The sequence below is a fragment of the Chiloscyllium punctatum genome, chromosome 14 (genome assembly GCF_047496795.1).
Source record: "Chiloscyllium punctatum isolate Juve2018m chromosome 14, sChiPun1.3, whole genome shotgun sequence".
Taxonomy (NCBI): Eukaryota; Metazoa; Chordata; class Chondrichthyes; order Orectolobiformes; family Hemiscylliidae; genus Chiloscyllium; species Chiloscyllium punctatum.
This window is the reverse complement of record NC_092752.1, coordinates 36,874,862-36,898,495: the sequence shown is the minus strand read 5'-3', so window position 1 is coordinate 36,898,495 and position 23,634 is coordinate 36,874,862.

Here is a 23,634-nt window from a genome sequence, read left to right as displayed (position 1 = left end):
AACCTCCTCCAATATTAACCCTGTATGGCCAGTGTCCTTCCTACTCACTCACCTGGAACACCTTGCCACCTTAGTACCAATACTAACAGCTGTGCCATCCAATTTCATCTCACTTGATCCCTTCTTTCTCTCATTCCAGAAGGCAAAATGGCAGAAGGGTCCTGGACAGGTGGACGGGTACCAGGTATCAGGCTCCTCACCAGCTATGATGAGATGTCTCTGTCTGTTTACCAACTGAGGAACTCAGTTGTCAGTGCCACCCATTGCACACCATTTCTAACCACTGTCCTCAATATCTTCTCTCTCGTGTGTCTTGCAGGCATTGCCAGCGTCTCCATCACCACACAATGAAATGACTGGGTCCCCCAAAGGACATCTCCTTGACCTCTGAGGTCACAGAGGAAGTGTCAACATGGCTGCATCCTCCACCTCCCACCTGCTCAGATACTGACACAAAGACTCTTATCAATGTTTATAGATGCACTATGGAAAGATCCTTTCTGGATGCATCACAACGTGAAATGGCACTTGCTTTTCCAAAGACAGCAAGAAGCAACAGAAAATCTTTGACACAGCCTGGTCCATCATTCAAGCCAACCTTCCACCCATTGATTCCGTCTACACTTCCCATTGTCTCGGGAAAGCAACCAACATTATCAAAGACCACTCCCTTCCCTTTTATAGTCTCTTCCACCCTCCTCCATTGGGCAGAAGATATAACAGTTTGAATGTACTTGCAAAGAGATTCAAGACTAGCTTCTTCCCTGTTGCTATTAGACTTTTGAATGGATCTCTCAATGTTAATGTTGATCCCCTTCTCTGCACCTTCTTTGCAGCTGCAACACTGCATTCTGCACTCTGGTCTACTACCCTGATGCACTTTGTGTGGGACAATCTGCCTGTACAGCATGTAAAACAATGCTTTTCACTGTATCTCGATACATGTGACAACGATAAATCAAACCAAATCAAGTTAGACCTCAGTGCGTACATTAGCCTTAGAAAGTATGGAAGTACAAGTTGCCGAACACCTCTGGGTGAAGAGCTCTGTGGCTGCCTGAGGAAGGAATGCCATAGGCCGCTGGCACTCAGCGACTGCTGGAGATGAGGCAAGTGCTCAGTCCCAGGATGGAGAGGACCCTAAGGTGTTGGCAATCAGACACTATCACTCCAGTCATTCATCCTCAGGCTTGAAAGAATGTCAGTGGGTGGTGGGGAGTGGGGGTGGTGTTGGCTTTGATGAACCTGGTGCACGTCTAGATGCCCCTTCCCCCCAAGAGGACAAGGTGGAGCCAGGAGGCACATAGCTAGAGGATGGTCCATGCACATGCCCCTTAGACATCTCCTCTCAGGACACTCCGTAGGTGGCTGAGTCCCCCACCTCCACCACCGCCTACCCTCCTCCAAGCCTTGCAAGCTGAAACCTCCAGGGTCTATTTTCATCGAGCAAGAAGCCCCTCCGCAAGCCTCCTGGGTCAACAGGCTCCACTTCCTCCCAGCTATAGAACCAGAAAATACACTAAGATATAGTGAGATAGACGGGAAGTAAACTTATGGAGAGTACAACAGTGGCAAAGGTGACAATGCATTGTATCTTATGTCGAAGGTTACTATAAATTGCACTGTATTGATCTTACATCTGGTTGTCTCTGTGACTGTGTCAACATGATGTACAACTTCATGGCCAGCCAGGATGTCCTATGGATTGATGCCAATGCTGCAGCATGTGGAATAAAGATAAACAAGGTGTAATGAGAGTAATGGTTCCTGTTGGCACAGCAATTCTTACCTATCAAGATCCCTGTACTTTTTCAGGCCTCTGTTGCCCCAAGTGTTGGTGTGAAGAGTTGATCAGTGGTGTCTGGGGCAGAGAAGTGCATGGCAAATAGGTAGCCAATGTATAAGGATGGCCAGCGATTACGGACCCCACAGATCTGTGTCCTGTATAGTGTATTGGTTATGTGATATATTGTTGTCCTCCAAAGGCCCTCACATCAGTTTGTCCTTCAGCCTCCCTCCATGACAGATTGAGACATTTATCCTGACCACTCTGACTGTGGTTGCAGCCATTTTCTTTCCCCATTGAACACTTGCATCATGATGGAAGGCCCTAGTCAGTATGTTTTAACCTACCACTCCCAGCCTCCACTTCTACGTGGCAGTGAGAACCCAGACATATAGATTCCTTTCCCGGTAGCCATTGCTATGAACCCACAGACTTCACACCTCCCCAGGTCTCCAGCCAATCTGCTTTCCTGAGGCTGCATCTGTATTTATTTCCCCAGTGTATAACGTGACCATGCTCAGTGTGGTGATACACACTGCCCACTCCCTTGGACAAATTCCCAAATTCCTCACAGCACCTTTCTCCTTAGGTAATATATACCCATTCAGTGGAGTGACTGTGGTGCACCCCTTTCAGAGGCGTGACCAAACAAGAAGTGCTGAGGCCCCTCAATAATGTCCAGATATCTCCCTGACTGCAATTGGCCCACGTCCTGATTGTCTGCTATGGAGCCACAGGATTTACCTTGAGCCAAACCCTGAACTCCACAGGCACAGACTCCCTGCTCAAGAACACCCTAAAAAGATGACTGATGATTGCCAAAACCACACACCCCAATTCCCAGACTGATCCTGGAAGATGCACTTCACTTCATGCTAGACTGATGAGTGCTTCCATGGACTTTGGTGAGGATTACTCCACTAAGACTGTGTGACCTGGTTGCTTGCTTGCTGCACATACAATATGTTTACTGCATAAGCTGCTGGCACATGGTGCTGCTGTGAGACTGATAGCAGAATGGAAACCCCAAGGTTGAGGACAATTGACCTGGTTCTGTGCTGGCACTATTTGGCGTGGCAAGGCAAGAAAATGCCAAGCGAACATACGGATAGGTGCTAAGAGAGGAAGTGAGCAGCCCTGTGATGCAGCCTGGGTCAATTCACAAGCTGAATAGACACTGTGTGCAGAAGGTGCTGCAGCCTTTCAATGCTAGTGTAGCCTGGGATGTGGAGTATGTACTTCTTGTGTGTCTGGTGCTAGTGTGTGTGTGTATGTGTGTGAGAAATTGTGGATCATGCCCCAAGATGCTGTTTGTTGTTGAGCAACAGGGAGGATGTTTGGAGCAGAAGCTCAATCAGGGTGTCATGGTGGCTCATGGTTAGCACTGCTGCCTCACAGCGCCAGGGACCTGGGTTCAATGCCACCCTCGGGTGACTGTGTGGGGTTTGCTCATTCTCCCTTTCCTCTGGGTGCTCAGTTTCCTCCTATAGTCCAGGGCTGTGCAAGCTAGGTGAATTACACATAGGAAATATAGGATTACAGAGTGTGTCTGGGTGGGATGCTCTTCTGAGGTTGGTGTGGATTCAATTGGAGGGATGGCCTGCTTCCACACTGTATGGATTCAATGCTTCTGAAGTCTACTCTGGTATCCATGTTGAGACTTCTGCATATTTAATAAGGTAGAAAGCTGAATATTAATGGGGTGAATTGCGCTGTTAATAAGGAACTAAACATGCAACAATCCCCCTCAATTGGCAAATCACTGCCATCTAGTGAGAAACGTTCTACACCACTTGTGAAAAGTCTAAAAAAATGCAATGAGTTCCTCCTGACATTGAGACCAGCATCTCCGGACTTTTCACTCAATCTTGCCCCAAATCTCACCTGTGTCCATGCTTCTCAGACCCATAAACTTCTGTCTGTTATCTATTTCTGGCAGAATCTGTTCTCTGAAAAGGTTTTCACATCCCATTAGTACAATGACTTCATTCATCTACACTTACCATTGTAAACATTTTGAGAAGCAAACTCTTTTCTCACAAGGTTCTGAGTTGTTTACATTTATCTATTGTTTTTCAAACTCCTTTGGAGACAAATTGCATACCTAAAAATAGATATTTAAGAACTTGATTGCAGAACTCACAATTGGATGAAATAGGTGCCATTTTCTTCATAAAAAGATTTATCACTGTAAGGGTAAAGTCATCATAATCTTATCACATCATAGGACGGCTGTCTCATTTTAGTGAGAGAGATGGAGATCGAGGTGGTGGTTTAACCTGAGAGTTACCATACCTCAGGTAAAGGACAAGGTTGTGAAGGGGAATCCTTCATGGTAACTCCAGCCAGTGCAGTAGTATTCTGCATTGGAAACCAGCTGATGGAGTTAACCAGCAACCCCTAACATACATGTCTACTGTACACAAAGCACTGTTAGAATTATGTCTCGAGTTTTGTTTTCTAAACTTTGAATGTCTTCCTTTCTTTAAATAAAAAGAGACCTGGATAAGGAAGGGCAGAACCAGTTATTAAATATTCCTGCCTGCAAGCTGTTTGGGGAAGATCGAGAGGAGAAGGAGGGAGGAGGCAGTATAGACAACAGAGAATATTATAAGTCTTTTCTGTGCTGTATGGCTCTATAGAGACAACAAATGTTCTAGAGGGATCAAAGACACAATTTATTTGTTCAAAGAAGGGTGTGAGCGTAAACTCTGCCAATACAGATCAGTAAGTTCAACAAATTAACCGTCACTTGGACAAATGTGGATGATTTCAAGAAAGCCAGCATTTTCTTTTAAAGTTTAAATAACTTGATTCTGTTTATTGATAAGGTAACAGAAATGGTCAATATGGTGTATACAGACTTCCAAAAGGCATCTGATAAAGAGCTGTATAACAGATTCGCCTGTGACGTTGAATGCCATGGCATAATAGGGACAGTGCGTACAATTGATACAAAGTTGGCTGAGTGACAGCAAACAGGGTATAGTGGTGGATGTTGTTTTTTTGAAACTGAAGGGAAGTCCACAATGCTATGTCACTGTGGTCGGTACTGGGGCACCACTTTTCATGGCTTGGGTTTACACAGAATTAAATAAAGAAGGCACGGCTAGTAAACCAGGTTATAGTCTAACAGGTTTATTTGAAAACACAAGCTTTCGGAGCAGGGTGGTGAAGGAGCAGCACTCCGAATGCTTGGGATTTCAAATAAACTTATTGGACTCCAATCTGGTGTTGTGTGACTTCTGATTTTAATTGTATAAGACCTATCCTTGTTGTTTTACCAAAATGCAATATCTCGCATTTATCCAAATTAAACTCCATCTGCCACACCTCAGCCCATTGACCCAATTGATCAAGTGCAAGATCAAGACACCAAAATAAAGAAGAATGGTTAGTAAACATGTAGATGGCACCACAATTGTTGGTATAGTGGATAGTGAAGAAGGTTATCCAAGATTACAAAGAGATCATGGTCACTTGGGTCATTGGGCTGAGGTGTGGCAGATGGAGTTTAATTTGGATAATTGTGAGATATTGCATTTTGGTAAAACAACAAGGGTAGGTCTTAAATAATTAAAGTCAAAAATCACACAACACCAGATTAGAGTTCACAAGCTTTTGGAGAGCTGCTCCTTCATCACTTTGCTCCAAAAGCTTGTGATTTCAAATAAACCTGTTGGACTATAATCTGGTGTTATGTGAATTCTGACTTTGTCCACCTCAGTCCAACATTAGCATCTCTTCATCATCATAGTCCTGTAGAACCTAGGGGTTAGGTACATAATTCTTTGAAGTTTGTATCACATGTAAACAGGATGGTTACGGAGGTGTTTAGCACAATTACCTTCATTGCTCAGATCTTTGAGTTAGGAGTTGGGACATCATGTTAAGATTGTGCAGGATATTGGCGAGGCCTGTTTTGAAGTAATGTGTCCAGTACTGGTTTCCCTCTTATAGGTAGGACATTATTAAGCTAGGAAGAGTTCAAGGAAAATTTACCAGGATGTTGTCAGGAATGGAGGGTTTCAGTTATAAAGGATGACTGGAATTTTTTCACTGGAGCTTGGGAGGTTGAGAGGTGACCTTATCTAAGAGTATAAAATAATGAGGGATATAAATGAGGTGAATGGCAGATCTTTTTCCCTAGGGTGGGGGATTTCAAGAATAAGGGGCATAATTTTGTGGTGAGAGAAGAACGATTTACAAAAGACATGAGGGGCAACATTTTTACACAGAGAGTGGTTCATGTGTGGAATGAACTTCCAGATGAAATGGCAGATGCAGGTACAGTTGTAACCTTTAAAAGACACTTAGTTAAATACTTGAATAAGAAATGTTTGGAGTGATATGAGCTAAGTGCAGGCAGGTGGGAGTATAGTAGGATTATGGTCAGCATGGACTAGTTAGATAGAAGGATCTGTTTCCTTGCTGTATGACTCTATGACACCGTAACAAAGCTCTAAAATTTGAAGATGATACTAAACTTGGAAGTATTATGAACACTGGAAATAGATAAGCATTAAGAGGTTTTTTGGAATGGGCATACACTTGGCAGATGAAATTCAGAAAACAGTCCAAAGGTGTGCAGCTTATGTGGATTGGCCATGCGAAATTACCCATATAGTCCAGGGATGTGTAGGCTGGGCAGATTAGCCATGTGAAATGCAAGGGTTACAGAGATAGGATTTGGGGAGGTGGTGGTAGTGGGTATGGGTGGGATGCACATTGCATGGTCAGTGTGGACTCGATGGGCCAAATGGTCTGCTTCCTCAATATAGTGATTCTATGGTTCTATGATTCTGAATGTGAAATGATAGATTTTGGTAGGAAGAATGTGCTGAGCAGGTGAGCCCCTATGGCCTAGTGGTTAAGGCCCTTGCCTCCTACTAGGAGAAAGTGAGGACTGCAGATGCTGGAGATCAGAGCTGAAAAATGTTTTGCTGGAAAAGCGTAGCAGGTCAGGCATCATCCAAGGAGCAGGAGAATCAACGTTTCGAGCATAAACCCTTTCCAGTGTTCATAATACTTCCAAGTTTAGTATCATCTTCAAATTTTAGAGTTTTGTTACGGTGTCATAGAGCCATACAGCAAGGAAACAGATCCTTCGGATGCTGCCTGACCTGCTGCACTTTTCTAGCAACACATTTTTCAGCCCTTGCCTCCTACACCAGGGATTGTGGGCTTGAGTCACATCTGATTAATTTGACATTAAGGGCCTGTTTAGTATAACAATAACGTCTCTACTTCTGGACCAAAAGGTCTGTGTTCACATCTCATCTGCTCAGGAGGTGTATCTTAAGACATCTAAACAGATTAGTTAAAAATATCTACAATACTACTGGAATTCAGAACCAGAGAAACCTCTAGGTAAGTGTTTTCTCATCATTTAAGTTAACCTAACAGGTTGAGAGGATTATTAGAAATACATATGGGATCCAAGACTTCACCAATTTATAAAATACTGATTTTGGCCTCATTTGGAGTCTTGTATCTACTGTTGGGCACTGCACTGCACTTTGTGAAGGATACATTTACAAGAATGGCTTAAACATTAAAGACACCTTGCAAGAAAGGCAGATGGTGTAATTATTCAAAAAGGATACTAGGAATAGATGAGGAAATTATAGGCAAGTGAGTCGAAAATCCCAGGTAAGTAATGTCTTGGAAAAATGTCTGAGGAACAGAATTAATCTCCACTTGGAGTGGTAAGGAAACGTGACGTGACGTAACATGACTTTGTCATTGTGAGGATCATGTCTGGCAGGTTCGATTGAGTTTCTCAAGGGGGTAACTGGATTTGCAGATGAGAGGAATAAAGTTGCTGTAATCTACAGGGATTTCAATCAGACACTTGACAAGGTGTCACATGGAAGACTGGTCAAAACGTAAGAACCCTTGGGATTCTGGATAATCTGAATCCACAATTGGCTTAGTGATGGGAAGCAGAGGGTGATGGGCATAGGGTATTTGGTTGACTGGATGCATATGTTCAGTGATGTATATCTTGTTTGTTCAATAGGTTAATGATCTACTGAGCAGGAGAATCAACGTTTGGGGAATGAGCCCTTCCTGAAGAAGGGGTCATGCCCGAAACATTGATTCTCCTGCTCCTTGGATGCTGCCTGACCTGCTGCGCTTTTCCAGCAACACATTTTCAGCTCTGATCTCCAGCATCTGCAGTCCTCACTTTCTCCCAGGTTAATGATCTAGACATGAATGTAGAAGATTTGATTAGTAAGCCTTAAGACAACACAAAATATGTGGTGTGGTAAGTAGTGAAAGCTTTAGACTGCTGGATGATATAGACAGACTGACCAGATGAGCTAAACAGTCAATGCATTTTGGTAAAACTAACAAGGCTGGGGGTATTGTTGAGTGGTAAGACTCTAGGGATGTACAAATGGTGAGAGACCTTGGCTTGTATGAAGAGACCAGAACAAGTGGATAAGGCAGTGAAGAAGGCCTCTGAGATATTTGTCTTTATTTGTCATGGTATTACACAGGGAGATTATCATGGAGCTGTATTAAGATATTAAGAATCATAGAATTTGCAGTATAGAAGGAGGCCATTCAACCCATTGTGTCTGCACCACCTCCTGACAGAACTCCCCTGCTAGTCCATTCTCCAGCCCTATCTCCAAGCTTTCTAATTCTTCACTTTCAAATATATATCCAGCTCTCCTTTGAAACCTCCTGTAGAATTTATTTCTACCACTCTCCTGGGCAAATCCTAACAACTCTCTGAATAAAGTGGTTTCTTTTCATTTCATTCCTAGCTTTCTTGCTGGCAATCTTGAAATTATGACTAACATACCATTTAGTGGAAACAGAACATCCTTCCTTATCCCGCCAAACTGTTTATAATATTGAGCACTTCAATAAGGCCATCAATTAATCCTCTCTGCTCCTAAGAGAGATTCACCTGACATTGAACTCGCACTCACAATGATGAGAGGAAACTTCCCCAAGTGGAATCATTGTGTTCAGATCTGACCTTCCAAGCAAATTCATTATTTTAAAATCCTCAATTAGATCCACTTTCTTTTAACAGTACAAAGGCCTTAACTTGATTAATGTTGAGTTTTTACAGGGCTTTTCTGGAATACTGTGTCCAATTCTGGTTGCCTTGCTATCCGAAGGATATTATTAAACTGGAGAGAATTCAGAAAAGATTTACTAGGATGTTGCTGGAACTGGAGGGTTTTAGTTCTATGGAGAAGCTGGGCCTTTTTTCACTGGAGAGTAGGAGGTTGCGTGATGACCTTACAGAGATTTTGTAAAATCATGAGGGGCATAGATAAGGTAAATAGGAAAAGTCCTTTCCCTAGGATGGGGGAATTCAAAAATAGGAGGCATTTTTTTAAGGTGAGTGGAGAAAGATTTAAAAATGACATGAGGGACAATCTTTTTACACAGAGGAAGAGATGAATGCAGGTCCAGTTACAATATATAAAAGACATTTGGGTAAGTACATGAATAGGAAAGGTTTGGAGAGATAGGGCCAAAAGCAGGAAAGTCGAATTGGTTTAGTTTGGGAACATAGTTGAAATGGATGAATTATGACTCTATGACTGGCTGACCATGCCTAAGCTCTTGGACTGGTATCAGACGTTGCTATTGCCTGGCTGTGAGGTGACCCAGAGATGGAAGGGTGTCTCCTTTGACATGACTGAGACCTGCTGACAGCCATGCCAAGCTTCCTGGCTTGGTGTCTGCTCAAAATGGTAAGTCAGGACAGAAGTACTGGCAACTGTGGCTGAGGGGGCAATGTGCAAAAAGACAAAGCAGGGCAGGGATGCTGTGAACATCCACGTGGGCTCCAGGTCATTGAGGGCTGAGAGTGAAAGCAAGTAACCCTGAGATGAAGCTTAGACCACTTGGTGTGTGGAGTGTCTGCCTCCTCATGCACTGTGTCCTTGCAGTAGCATTGCAATGATAGTTGCTGGTGTACCTCAGGCTGCATCGTGTCTACATGGCAGTGTGGTTTAAGTGGATCAGAGTTGTGGCATGCTGATGCAAAGAGGCTGACACATGTCTGACCGCGAAGGACCATAGATATGGGGTGCATGTGTCCCACTCTGAGATGCTGGTGCCAGATGTCCAAGACAGAGGATGGGCGGTGCAACTGGTGAACTGGAGTCACTGGTTACGTACTCAGACATTCATTTCAGGAATTGCTGGCATATAACTTTCTAGTCGAGCAAGCTGCATGTTACAAAAGTCAGATCTGCAGTTAATGAGACTAACAACAAGCAATAATTCCCGCTCATCGACGCCTTACAATGAGAATCTCTTCTCAACATCCAGAAGTCTATTAGAAAATGCAGCAAGATGCTCCTGAAGCACAGAGAGGCCTTGTTGGTTTCTCCTGTGATTATCCTAGATATTTCACCAAAACCCATGTCATTTAGACTCCGATAAGATTCTGCCAATGGTTTGAGGCCAATCATTCTTCTTCAGACTGTCCCAAAGAATTTCTGACAAAAAGTCATTGTCCGTGAGTTTATTTTGTGTTTTTCTCTCCAAAAGATGCTGTCAGACCTGATGGGTTTCTCCAGCATTTTCTGTTTTCATTCCAAAATTGTTTCTTTATCCTAGTAGCTGTGAAGCAGCATAGTTTTCAGAGCAATTAGTTCAGTGTTCGATGCTCTATCAAATTTTCTATTACTGCCTTGAACAATTAGAGTAGATGTGTTGCTGACTATGAGCAATAGACCATATAGCTTACAATTCTAAATCTAAAATTTATAGCATCAAAAATTGGTTACACTGTGATTGAAGCATGTCAACAACAGTCAATACAGGGATTGGTGATTTCTCTAGATGCAGAGAAGGCATTTGACCGAGTTGAGTAGCCGTACTTTTCTGTACTCTGGAGCAGTTTGGCTTGGGTGAAGTCTTTATAAGATGGGTAAAGGTTCTCTACAATTACCCTCTCACTGCGGTCATCACCATTGGGGAACAATCAAGCAATTTTAACATTTTTAGGGGCAACCGGCAGGCTGTCCCCTTTCGCCATTGTTTTTACGTTGGTGATTGAACCATTGGTGGAGGCCATTAGTAGGGATCCCAATATATCAGCTCCTGAAGTGAGGTCAAAATTACATAAAATTTTGTTGTACGCGGACGATGTCCTTTTTTTTTGGCCAAATCCAGCAGTTGTGGTGCCTTGCCTGATACAATGCATCAGTGCGTTTGGCGCCTTTTCGGGGTACAAGATTAATCTTGCAAAGTCAGGGGCTATGCCTATGGGTGGTCTTACGAAGGTGCGAGGTCTTAAGGGAAAATAATGATTCCCATTTAAATGGTCACAGGAGGGTTTTATGTATTTAGGCATATTCATTACTCCAGTTCTGAATCGGTTGTTCAAAGCTAATTTTGTTAAATTATTTGACAAAATAAAACAAGACCTTCAAAGATGGGAGGCGCTTCTGGTCTCATGGTTGGGTTGGATAGCACTTATTAAGATGAATATTCTACCCCGTTTGTTATATGGATGCACCCCTTGATTTTCAATGAGCAAACATTCCGGAGACTGAATCGCTAGTTCACTTCTTTTATGCAGCATTGTAAGTGTTAGCTAAACTGCAATTGCCTCACAGATTAGGGGGAGTGGATCTCCCGGGCATTAAAAGCTACCAACTAAGATTGCATTTGTCCTACATGAGTGGGCTTGTGGGCACCCTCTTTCAATATGGTTAGATATTGGAACCTCCCTTACTAGCTTGCTGTTTTTGGGCTATATGAGAACAGTTAGTGAATATGGCCATTACCCAATAGTTATCAATACTATGTTCAAAACCAGTTTATCTGATAATAGTTTTGCAAAACAGAAACGAAAGGTTGAAATAATGCTAAATTGATGCATGAGTAATCCATGATACAAATGCCTCTTCTGAAGAAAGATGAGACAGATCCAAGGTAAAAAGCGAAGAAGTTAGGGGAAAAGACTTTCTAAAAGCACATTGGGATAGGGAAATGTAATAATCAAAGTCCCATCTCTAAAGTGATACAAACTTCCAAGTACTTCTGTCAAAGGAAGAACGTGTTGTCAGAAGCTGGACCTATGACTAACCACCTTTCACGGAAATACTAATTCAGTAAATTTTGATTAATTCCACTTGCCTGATTTAAAATCACTAATAATGAAGATTGGGAGAAATGTAAAATCATCTGCTTATCCTCTATTGCCCATTTAACTCTCACACAGAGAGTGAAAATACCACCCATTGACACTCAGCAACTGTCCACCACTCTTCAGTTCCCACTAAGGCGTCACATAGTCATCATCGTCCAACATTCACTTGGGTTCCAGACTGATTCTCTCCAAACAGCTGAGAATTTTCAGTGTTCAGTCACTCCTTCCTCAATTATAGGCTCTAGTGTGTTTCTAACAACAGATGTTAGAGTAATAGATCTATAACTTCCTCGTTTCTGTCTGTCAACTAAACATTGAAACATCTGGATAGACTATTGAAGGTACATATTATACGTGTTTTCTAATCAAACTGCTCAGAGATGCAGGTATATATGAAATAATTTCATTCAGAAGAACAGATATGAAACTCATTCTTCATTTCAAATTTATAGAATGCAGGTACTATAGTTTTAGATTTTTTGTATGGAAATCCTAAGGATAAAATGTCATCCATATCAAGTTAACCTACAATTTTTGTGCCTGATACCTGAAGAGGGGAATTTCATAGGAATTGTAATTGATGTAGCAGAAGTAAGAGGGGAAGGGAGCAGAAAACACATTACTAAACATTCGTCTTCTTTACCTTCTTTCCCAGGCCACCTTAAACTGAACAATTAGGCTAATAAGCCTATATCTATTCACTACCCACCATTCACTGATGCTTTGTTCTCATGCTCCCCTCCTTTTCCACTATTCTCCTCATGATGTCAAATCAGGTTGGAGTACAATTCCAGAATAGCACTGTTGCTTGCTTGGGTGACTCATCTTTCAAAGGTGAAACTGGAGGTTGCGTGACACCAGCTCATTCAAGCAGAACATATAGCAGAGCTGTGATTGATTCCATCATCAAATAACTCCAATGTTTGAGAAAGTTGACGGAAGGAAACCAGGGAGTTATAGACCAGTTAGCCTAACATCTGTTGTCAGGAACTTACTGGAGCCTATAATTAACGAGGGAGTGACTGAGCACTGAAAATTCTCAGCTGGTCAGACAGGATCAGAATGGAATGTTTGAAGATGATGACTATACCAGGGAACAGGGGAAAGTTTGTGGATGTTATTTATTTGGACTTCCAGAACACAGTTAATAAACTCCATCATGAAACACTGTTGGCCAAAGTTGAAACTGAAGATTTTAATGGTTACAGTGGAAGCTATATCAAACAGATTTTTTGATTTTGCTTTGATTTATTATTGTCTCATGTACCTAGGTTTTGTTTTGTGTGCAGTGCAGGGAGATCACACCATACAAAGTGCATAAGGGCAATAGAACAGAGCCAGGAATACAATGTTACGCCTGCAGAGAAGGTGCATGAAGAGCGAGGTCAACATTCAATTTAAAAATTGAGACGTCCATTCAGAAGTTTAATAACTGTTCCTAAATCTGTTATACATGAGTTTAAGCTTTTGTATGTTTTGCCCAGCAGAAGAGGTTGGAAGAGATTATAACCAGGGTGGGAGGGGTCTTTGATTATGTTGGCTGTGTTTCTGAGGGAGTGAGAAATATAAAAGGAGGCAGTGGATGGAAGGTTGGTGTGTGTGATGGACTGGACGGTGTTCACAACTTTCTATAGTTGAAGAGCCAGTGATAACCCTGCTCTGGCCCGCTGTGCCCTCTGCCCAAGGCAATTTAACACCACTTACCTGGCTCGAGAAGGGTTTGTTGGATAATTTAAGGTGAATATCCAAGATCAGAAAGTTGCCAGCCACCCAGCAGCATAGAAAAATATAAAAGAGAAGTTGCTAGATTAAAAGAAGGAGCAAATCTTGGGAAAGTGGATTTTGAGAGGGTTAAATGTGAGTTCACTCATTTTTAATCTAAAAAGAAGAGAAAAGAAAACAGAACATTTTCTTAATTAGTCAAAGCTGGAACAGCCTAAAGGCATAAATCTCAAATAAAAACTGAAAGTGCTTGAAAAACTCAGAAGGTCTGGCAGAATCTGCGGAGAGAGAAAAATGGAGTTAATATTTCAAGCCCAATACAACTCTTCTTCTATACCAATGATGCCAGTGACATTCTCCCACACTTTGACTTGATTTCAGATCTCCAGCATTCACAGAATCGTGATTTTATTTGAGTGCTTAATTCACTGCCACTCCCAGTATTCACTTCCAGGCAGGCCCACTTCGAAGATGTTCTGGTTATCTCTCCAATGGGACTTGCAGTTGATTCTTTCATTGCTCTACATCTCCTTCCTTATGTTTGATTAAGTGTTTACCAAAGCTCACTTTCGCCATTACATCTCCTACCTCAGTGAGTGCTTCATGCTCCAATTTAACCCACAAGACTCAAAGTTCCATCCTTCACGTTTTGAACTCATCCAGGATTATGGTTATCTCAGAGACACAATATTCATTTGACGGCTGTTCCCATTGTATCTGAAGGACCACATTCAATGCAGTACACTGTCAAATAAACTGGAGAGGGTATAGAAGAGACTCGTTAGGATGCTGTCAGGAATGGAAGGTTTGCATTACAATGAGAGGCTGGATAGGCTGGAACACTTTTCACTGGAGCATAAGAGGTAGAGGGGGGACCTTTTAGATGTTTATAAAAAACCATGAGGGGTATAGATAAAGTGAATGTCTTTTCCCAAGGGTGGGGGATTTCAAGACTAGCAGGCATATTTTTAAGTTAAGAGGAAAAAGGTTTATAAAAGACGTGAGGGGAATCTTTTTCATACAGAGAGTGGTTCATGTGTGAAATGATATTCCAGAGGAAGTGGTTGATGTGGATACTGTTACAACATTTGAAACACATTTGGATTAATACATGAATAAGTAACATTAGGAGGGATATGGGCCAAGCGCAGGCAGGTGGGACGAGTAAAGTTTGGGATTATGGTCAGCATGGGCTGGTTGGGCCGAAGGATCTGTTTCTGTGCTGTATAACTCTATGACTATGATTCTATCACTCTATGTGCACTCTCAAGCTCTCTCACCACCAACACTGCCTCATCTTACCTTAAAGCTGTCCTGGACTCCAGTTATGTTTCATTCTTCATCTCATCTCATGCTTTAACAAGAAACTTGTTGTATTGTGTTTGGGTGTTAAGCAATGCAAGCTCAAAAAAAATCATAGGTAAAAAAAATCTGGATTTTTTTCTCCACTTCCCTTCACTCCATCGCCATCCCTTTTTTATTCTCATTTTGTGTTGTAAATGAGTTTTGAAGAAGAACCATAATCAACTTGAATTGTTGACCTTGTTTCTCTATTCACAGATGCTGCCAGAATCCTGAGGTTCTCCAACATTTTCTGTTTTTATTACAAACCCATGAAAATGCTTTGACAAGGAGAAAAACACCGATAAAAAGCTAGCTTTTGTATCGAGGAGAGTAAACTACTTTAAGGGTAAATGCTAACCAGCAAGGTGCAGACAAGACAACCCGCAGAGTACCCTTCCAGTTTAGGATGGATTTATTGGGTCAGGTTGTAAATCCATCAATAAATTCTTAAATCTATAAATCAAAATGTATACTTCCTGCTGAGGTAAGTAATTCTGGATACTTTGAAATTCAGTCAAGCATTTTCAATGGTTATAGCAATAACAAATGGTTCCAGCTCAAAAGCAACGGAACGTATTGAAAATGCAAGAAAAGGTGAACTATGTTTTTAAACTACACAAACTGGCCTGTCAATCAAGTATTTTCCTTTAAATGCTACGTACTGAAGCTGCTCTTTATTTTAAAATAATTTTGGAAATTTGAATCACTTCAGATTATTAAACTAGAGATCACAAGCACTGAAGTTAAAAAAAAATGTATTTAGCAATTTTAAAAAAAGACTGCACACCCCCCTCCCCCCCCACACCAAATTCACCAAGTAGGAGGTAGAAAATTCCACCCTGGGTCTGTGGGCATAGTCTAAAAACTACAGCTAGACCTTTCAAGAGTGCAAATTATCTTCATAGAAAGAGTGAGAGAGTTTTGGAACTCTCTGCTGCATATGATAATGGCTGTGAGAATGATATGTTTTTGTTAACGAACATTTTTGAGGAGTAAGTGGCACAGCTAAGTCACAATTAACTATGATATTGCTGAATGATAAACCGGTGAGAGGAATTAAGTGATTTCTTTGAAAGATTGAGTATCCCACATCAGATGCCATCTTTTTTACATATTTGGCACCAAACTGAGTTTGGGTTTGAGACAGTCTGGTTACGGAGAAGATCAACTCGAGGATTGTAACTGCCAGCTCCCCTTCAAGCTGCTTAACAATCCTGACTGGGTCCTTCACTGTTGCTGGGTCAGAATCTTGGAATTCCCTCCCTGAGAGCATTGTGAATCATCCGACTGAACTACAGCAGTTCGAGAAGGCAGCTCACCGCTAACTTCTCCAGGGCAACTAGGGATGGACAATAAATGCTGGCCAGCCAGCAACACTCACATTCCACAAGCGAATTAAAACAAAAGTATTATATTTTGAAGAAATGCTATCTCTGAACCTTTCATTCCAACCACCATTACACATAGTAAACATATATCAGGTTCAGACTTATAGATGCATTCGGTAGTAACTAATCTATCTTCTTAGAGTATTCCCCTCCATGTTCTCTCTGTGTTTCTTTCAGAAAGTCTCTCATTCCAATGTGTCTTCTAATAAGTTTCTGCCAGAGTGTTCTAAATTTGCCCATCTTATACTGTTTATACCCAGTGATGTGCAGCTGTGTGACATCACCACACAGTTTCTCCAGGGTCCAAAACCCTTAAACAATATGCCCTATTGCTGTTTCTAAATCCCCATGTTCTTTGAGTAAATGAAATCTTCACACCTTTCCCCTTCTCAGCATTACATCTTCCATGTTTGAGAAATATTTTGGTTGAATTTTTCACTTTAAGTGTTCCTACAATTCAGCTAAAATGTTTGGAGGATTCAGAATAAATGCTCAAGTTACATATTTAAGTAATCACTAAAAATATTGGCTCCACTAACATTATAGAACAATGGTTAAAATTGAAGAAGGGACATTGCTATGAGTACATCAAGATGATTTTAAATAAAACTGCATTTCATATACGGTCAGTTCTACTATATCATGTGTTTCTTCAATACAAATTGGCTGTAACACGATTAAAGAATTTAGATCATTACTTGTACAATGTGAACTTCTCTTCACTGCATTGGCTATAACCTGATTTGGTTTAAATGGTGTTGCTATGATGCGATTTTCTTGTAACACAGGATCACATGGGAATGGAACTATCGTATCAAATATTTACCTGAGCAGTTTGATATAAGCATTCTGAAACTGCCTAACAATGTGCTATTATTTTCCTATACTTTTCCATGTGCTTTTCCCATTAGGAGCAGACAAAGGAGCAGAATTTGGCCACAAGGCCTGTCGAGTTTGCTCTGTCTGTCAATCTTGGCTGATACATTTTTCTCAAGATTAGAGTGGTGCTGGAAAAGCACAGCAGGTCAGGCAACATCTGAAGAGCAGGAAAATTGATGTTTCGGGCAAAAGTCCTTCATCAGGATTCCTGATCAATTTTAGATTAGATTACTTTTAGATTAGATTACTTTACAGTGTGAAAACAGGCCCTTCAGCCCAACAAGTCCACGCCGACCCGCCAAAGCGCAAACCACCCATACCCCTACATTTACCCCTTACCTGACACTACGGACAATTTAGCATGGCCAATTCACCTGACCTGCACATCTTTGGACTGTGGGAGGAAACCGGAGCACCAATTTTGATTCTGATCTCCAGCATCTCCAGTACCCACCTCTGCCTGATGCATTTCTCTACCCTAATCCTCCTGTCTTTTCCCCATAACCTTTGATGCCCTTATTAATCAAGAACCTATCTATTTCTGACTGAAATACATTCAATGACTTGGCCTCCACAACATGCTGTGGTAATGAATTAACCACCCTCTGGCTGAAGACATTCCTCCTCATCTCAGTGCTAAAGGGTCCTCCCTTCACTCTGGGGCTGTACCCTCAGGTCCTCGGCTCTCCCAGTAGTAGAAACAACTTCTCCATGTACACTGTTTCCAGTCGTCTCAATATTCTGTAACTTTCGATCAGATCCCTCTCCACATCCTTTGAAACTCCATTGAGCACAGAACAAGAGCCCTCAAAAGCTCCTCATGTGGCAAGCTCTTCATTCCTGGGGGGTCAGTCTTGTAAATCTTGTCTGGACCCACTCCAAAACAGCTCATCCCTATTTTCAATGAGTTGCTTAACAGAGATTTTGTGTCCACTAAGTATCTGCAGAGTTCCATCGCGCTAGGAGTAAAACCAATAACAGTTCTTTTCCCAGTGGACGTATTTCAGGAGTAGGGATAAATAATTTACAAACTAAAGGAAGGAGGGGCAAAAAGCAACTTGGTTATTTTGATTCGGATTTAAAAAACATTTAAAGCTAATGGGAATATTAAGCACTTTATATAAGGCTGGAAATCAAAGAGTTAAACACTCAAGGGCAAATTGATAGGGAAGCAAAGAGGAGGTGTGTGGTGTATTGGTAGGGTCCCTGCTCTAATCCAGAGCAGCCTGGTTTCAATTTCTAACTGCTCACAATATGTGTGTCCATACATCTCTGAACAGGTTGGTTAAAAATATATAAAATATGCATTCAGAGCAGGTGGCGACATCTTATTCCCTCTAACTCAGCGTACACATGTGCAAGCATGTGGTCTGTATTGGAACAGCCCGGCTAATTGGAAAGGTCTACGGGGAAATGAATGTCACCAGCAGCTGTGGAACGGCATTTCAATACGACGCACAGACCAAATCTGTCAGCAGTACCCTGATTGGTCTGACAGCATTAATCCACCCAGATGTTCCGAGTTTTGAGAAAGGGGCCCAACCTACTGCCTGTTTTCTGGAGACTGGTCTCTTGTCCATTTAATTAACAAGCACCAAAGAACTGTCAATAGTTGTTCTGCAAGGTTTTATGTAGAAACACAGCGGAAACATTTTAGTTAAACATTTTGCCCTTTGAATCCACAATATGGCTTGACTTGTTTGTATTTGTTGTGAAAAGTACAATCAGTGTAAGTTTTAATTACAATGTTTGTTAAATATTCACTGGTCTCTAACAGACTTACATCAGATATATAATCTTGAGCATGACCTGTTTGTGGTTGCAGTAAGAAATGCAGTCAGTGTAAGTTTTTAATCACAGCATTTGCTAAATATTCACTGGCCTCTAATAGCCCTGCATCAAATATATACCCCTCTATCTACTACAAACATATTCTAAAAAAGTATCTCTGCCGTTATGAATAGACATAAGTTGCACATTTAAAACAGCAGCATAGTTGCAGCAATACCAAAGTATTTACTTCAGTCAGACTCACAATCTATCAACTGGGTTCAGAAAAGATTTACAAGGATGTTGCCAAGTTTGGACGGTTTGAGCTTTGGGGAGAGGCTGAATAGGCTGGGGCTGTTTTCCCTGGAGTGTCAGAGGCTGAGGGGTGACCTTATAGAGGTTTATAAAATCATGAGGGGCATGGATAGGATAAAATAGACAAGGTATTTTCTCTGGGGTGGGGGGGAATCCAGAACTGGAGGGCATATGTTTAGGGTGAGAGGGGAAAGATTTAAAAGGGACCTAAGGGGCAACCTTTTCACACAGAGGGTGGTGTGTGTATGAAATGAGTTGCCAGAGGAAGTGGTGGAGGCTGGTACAATTACAGCGTTTAAAAGGCAGCTGGGTGGGTAAATGAATAGGAAGAGTTTAGAGGGATATTGGCCAAGTGCTGGCAACTGGGACTAGATTAAGTTAGGATATCTGGTCGGCAAGGATGATTGGACCAAAGGGTCTGTTTCTGTGCTGTACATCTCTGTCTCTATGACTCGAACTGCCGTTGCCTCATTTAGGATGAGATTGAGACGAAAATATTATTAAGTTAGCCAAGTTTAAAAGTTGAAATGTAGATGTTCAATGTGCTTCGAATTGAAAGTCAACAATTCACGCATGTTTTCTACCTTCTTCCTCATGAGGAGGCAATGCCTAGTATGTTATTGATTAGGCTCTTTATCCAGAAATGGTCTGAGGACTTTGGTTCAAACCCTGCCACAGGAGATGTTGTAATTTGAATTGAATAAGGAATGTGGAATTCAGAATCTGGTGGTGACGATTAAATGATTGTCAGAAAAGGCCCATCTGGTTTGCTCCTGCTTTTAGGGAAGGAAATCTGCCATCCTTACCTGGGAGAAAGGGAGGACTGCAGATGCTCGAGATCAGAGTTGAGAGTGTAACGCTTGAAAAGCGCAGCTGGTCAGGCAGCATCCAAGGAGCAGGAGATTCAATGTTTTGAGCAGAAGCCCTCCATCAGGAATGAGGGCTTGTGGACCAAGGGGGCTGAGAGATAAATGGGATGGGGGGTGGGACTGGGGGGGAAGGTAGCTGGGAATGCGATGGGTAAGTGAAGGTTGGGGTGAAGGTGAAAGGTCGGAGAGGAGGGTGGAGCAGATAGGTGGGAAGGAAGAAGGACAGGTAGGACAGGTCAAGAGGGCAGTGCCGAGTTGGAAGATTGGCTCTGGGATAAGGTGGGGGGAGGGAAATGAGGAAACTGGTGAAGTCCACATTAATCCTGTGTGGTTGGATGGTCCCAAGGTGGAAGATGAGGTGTTCTTCCTCCAGACATCGGGTGGTTAGGGTTTGACGATGGAGGAGGCCCAGTACCTGCATGTCCTTGGAGGAGTGGGAGGGGGAGTTAAATTATTAAGCCATGGGGCGGTGGGGTTGTTTCGTGTGTGTGTCCCGGCGATGTTCTCTGAAACGTCCCGCAGGTAGGCATCCTGTCTCCCCAATGTAGAGGAGACCACAACGGGAGCAACAGATACAGTAAATGACGTGTATGGAAGTGCAGGTAAATCTCTGACTGATGTGAAGAGCTTCTTTGGGGTCTTGGATGGAGGTAAAAGAGAGGTGTGGATGCAGATTTTACAATTCTTGCGGTAACAGCAGAAGGTGCCAGGAATGAAGGGTGGGTTTGTGGTGGGCATGGACCTGACAAGAGAGTGACGGAGGGAATGGTCTTTACAGAATGAGGAAATGGGTGGGGAGGGAAATATATCCCTGGTGGTGGGGAATATTTGTAGCTGGTGGAAATGATGGAGGATGATGTAATGTATCTGGAGGTTAGTGGGGTGGAATGTGAGGACCAGGGGGGTTCTATCCTTGTGGGATTCTTACCTGGTCGGCCTACATGTGACTCCAGACACATAGTAATGTGGTTGACTCTTAACTGCCCTCTGGGCCATTAGGATTGGGAAATAATGCAACATCCACATCCTGTGAATGAATAAATGAAAACAAACATTGAGAAACCCATGTCGGTACCTTTCTTATACTTCTTAACTGATTTGGACGCATACACAGAGAAAATGAAATTAATTTTTGCCAATTATGGGCCACTGTTAACTGACCAAGAATTTGTGAAAGGAAGAATGAAAGACAAATTAGGGGAGTGGCAGATTTTAAGGAAGTGGAATCCACTGATAAATGTGAAGCACTATATCTTGGCGGGAAATAGAAAGTCAAAATCCATTTTAAAGGTTAAATTTATTCATTGGAATTGAGACTCAGAAAAAGGCAAGATGCACAGATAGACAGATGAGTAAAAGCCAGAAGGAAAAACCATGAAAAGGGTCATTGGGATTCTAGGAATTATATAAAGTCATTGATTACTATCTCCTTGCTTTTTTATTCAATCTATTCAGGATGTTAGTCAAACCAACAGTTGGAAAATTGATTGCAATTTTAGATACAACATAGTGAAGCCAAGGAACTAGCGCAATTGGAGTCAGTCAACAGCTGCAGGAGTGACAGAATGTGGTTAAGATAAAAAATCTGAAAAACCAAGACTATGTTCAATGAAGTGGAGAAGACGAAATTGCATCAAACAGAGGTTTTGCAAGGATTTGAGGAGCTTAAAGTGAAAGATTCCTTTCATTAGTTGTTGAATCAATAATGGGAAGTATACCTTTAGGATTAGCTCTGAAGGTATGAAGGGGGACCTTTTAATAAAATTCTTTATGGAAGAATGTTAGAATATGGAGTGCATCAGTACCAATGGCATTTGATATCAATTTGTTTGCAAAATGTAAAAGTTAATTAGGTAATGGAAGAAAATGTGCACAAGGAAATAGGTAACAGTGTGTCTCAAGTGTGCAAGAATGCTATTACATCTTTTATGAAGAAGGCTAATTTGTCTATTAAATAAATGATACAGCATTTAAAAATTTGAAAAGCCAGTGAACTGAGCCTAATGATCTGCCTCTGTTGTGTGCAAAACAAAACTTTTCACTGTGCTTAAGAACATGTGACAACAATAATTCAAATCAAATCACTGTGGGCCAAACGTGGAGAAACTGGTATGTTATTTTAACAGCAACCACGAAGTGAACCATTTAGAATATGACTACTCCTTTTGGACAACAGATTGACACAGATTTTATGATAACCAGATAATTATTTCTGAAACAAAGCAGGGAGTTTTGCGTAGGAATCCTGTGAAATCCTCAACATAGCAAACTCCAAGGGAATTACCCAGGAAATTGATGATTCTAATGGCCAATTGCCCTAAGTTTGAATCCCTCTGAAAGTATTCATTTAATTCTGAGAACTTGCAAGTTTCCACTGCAGCTAAGTACATCGTTACTCAGGAAAAAACAATTAAACATTTTGTCGACCTCCCGAGAAATGTTTCAACTGAACCTCCCCACCACTAAACATAACTCTCACTTCCCCAGCTATGCCAATCCCTGCCACAATATCCCCAGACCCTGACTTAATTCCCCTTCCCTGCTGTGGTCCTTACCCACTCTTTTCTCTCTCTGGACTCGACACACCCTACCCCTGCTCCAATTCCTCCACTGAGCCCAACAGCCTCTTTCATTTGTTCCAAAGGTTATTTTGATAGTATGCTTCAGTAACCTCACATTTGGACTGACCATTCAAATAGCCTCATTTAGTTTTGACTTGCTCATCCACACTGTTATTTGTTGCACTGATAATTTTATTCTCTTGACCAATGCTTACATCCAGCCCTTTCCCTGACCTATCACCTTCATCTCCTCCCCCACTCACCCATTGTACTCTATGCTGCTTTCTCCCCACCCCCACCCTCCTCTAGCTTATCTCTCCACGCTTCAGGCTCACTGCCTTTATTCCTGATGAAGGGCTTTTGCCCGAAACGTCGATTTCGAAGCTCCTTGGATGCTGCCTGAACTGCTGTGCTCTTCCAGCAACACTAATCCAGAATCTGGTTTCCAGCATCTGCAGTCATTGTTTTTACCTTTCCCAGGTCAGTCATTCAATTCATCAATGAGGACAAACCCTCCAAACATTGTCCAAATGGGGACTTCCATGCACCTTTCTTCCCGGATTTGAAGACGTATTGGAGACAAAACATTTAATTCTGTTTGATAATTCAACAATGACAACTTGTATTTATATACTGTCTTTAGTATAGGAAAATATCTCAAGCAAGAGGTGTTATCAAACTGAGGCACAGAAGGCTAATAATACAGATGAGCAAACATTTGATCAACAGGTAGAGTTTAAAAATTGTCTTAATGGATGAAAGAGAGATTAGGGGTGAGGCTGGAATGTGTGGGGAGGGAATTCTAGAACTCTGCACATGGGCAGTTGAAGGTAAAACCACTATTGGTCCCAAGATTAAA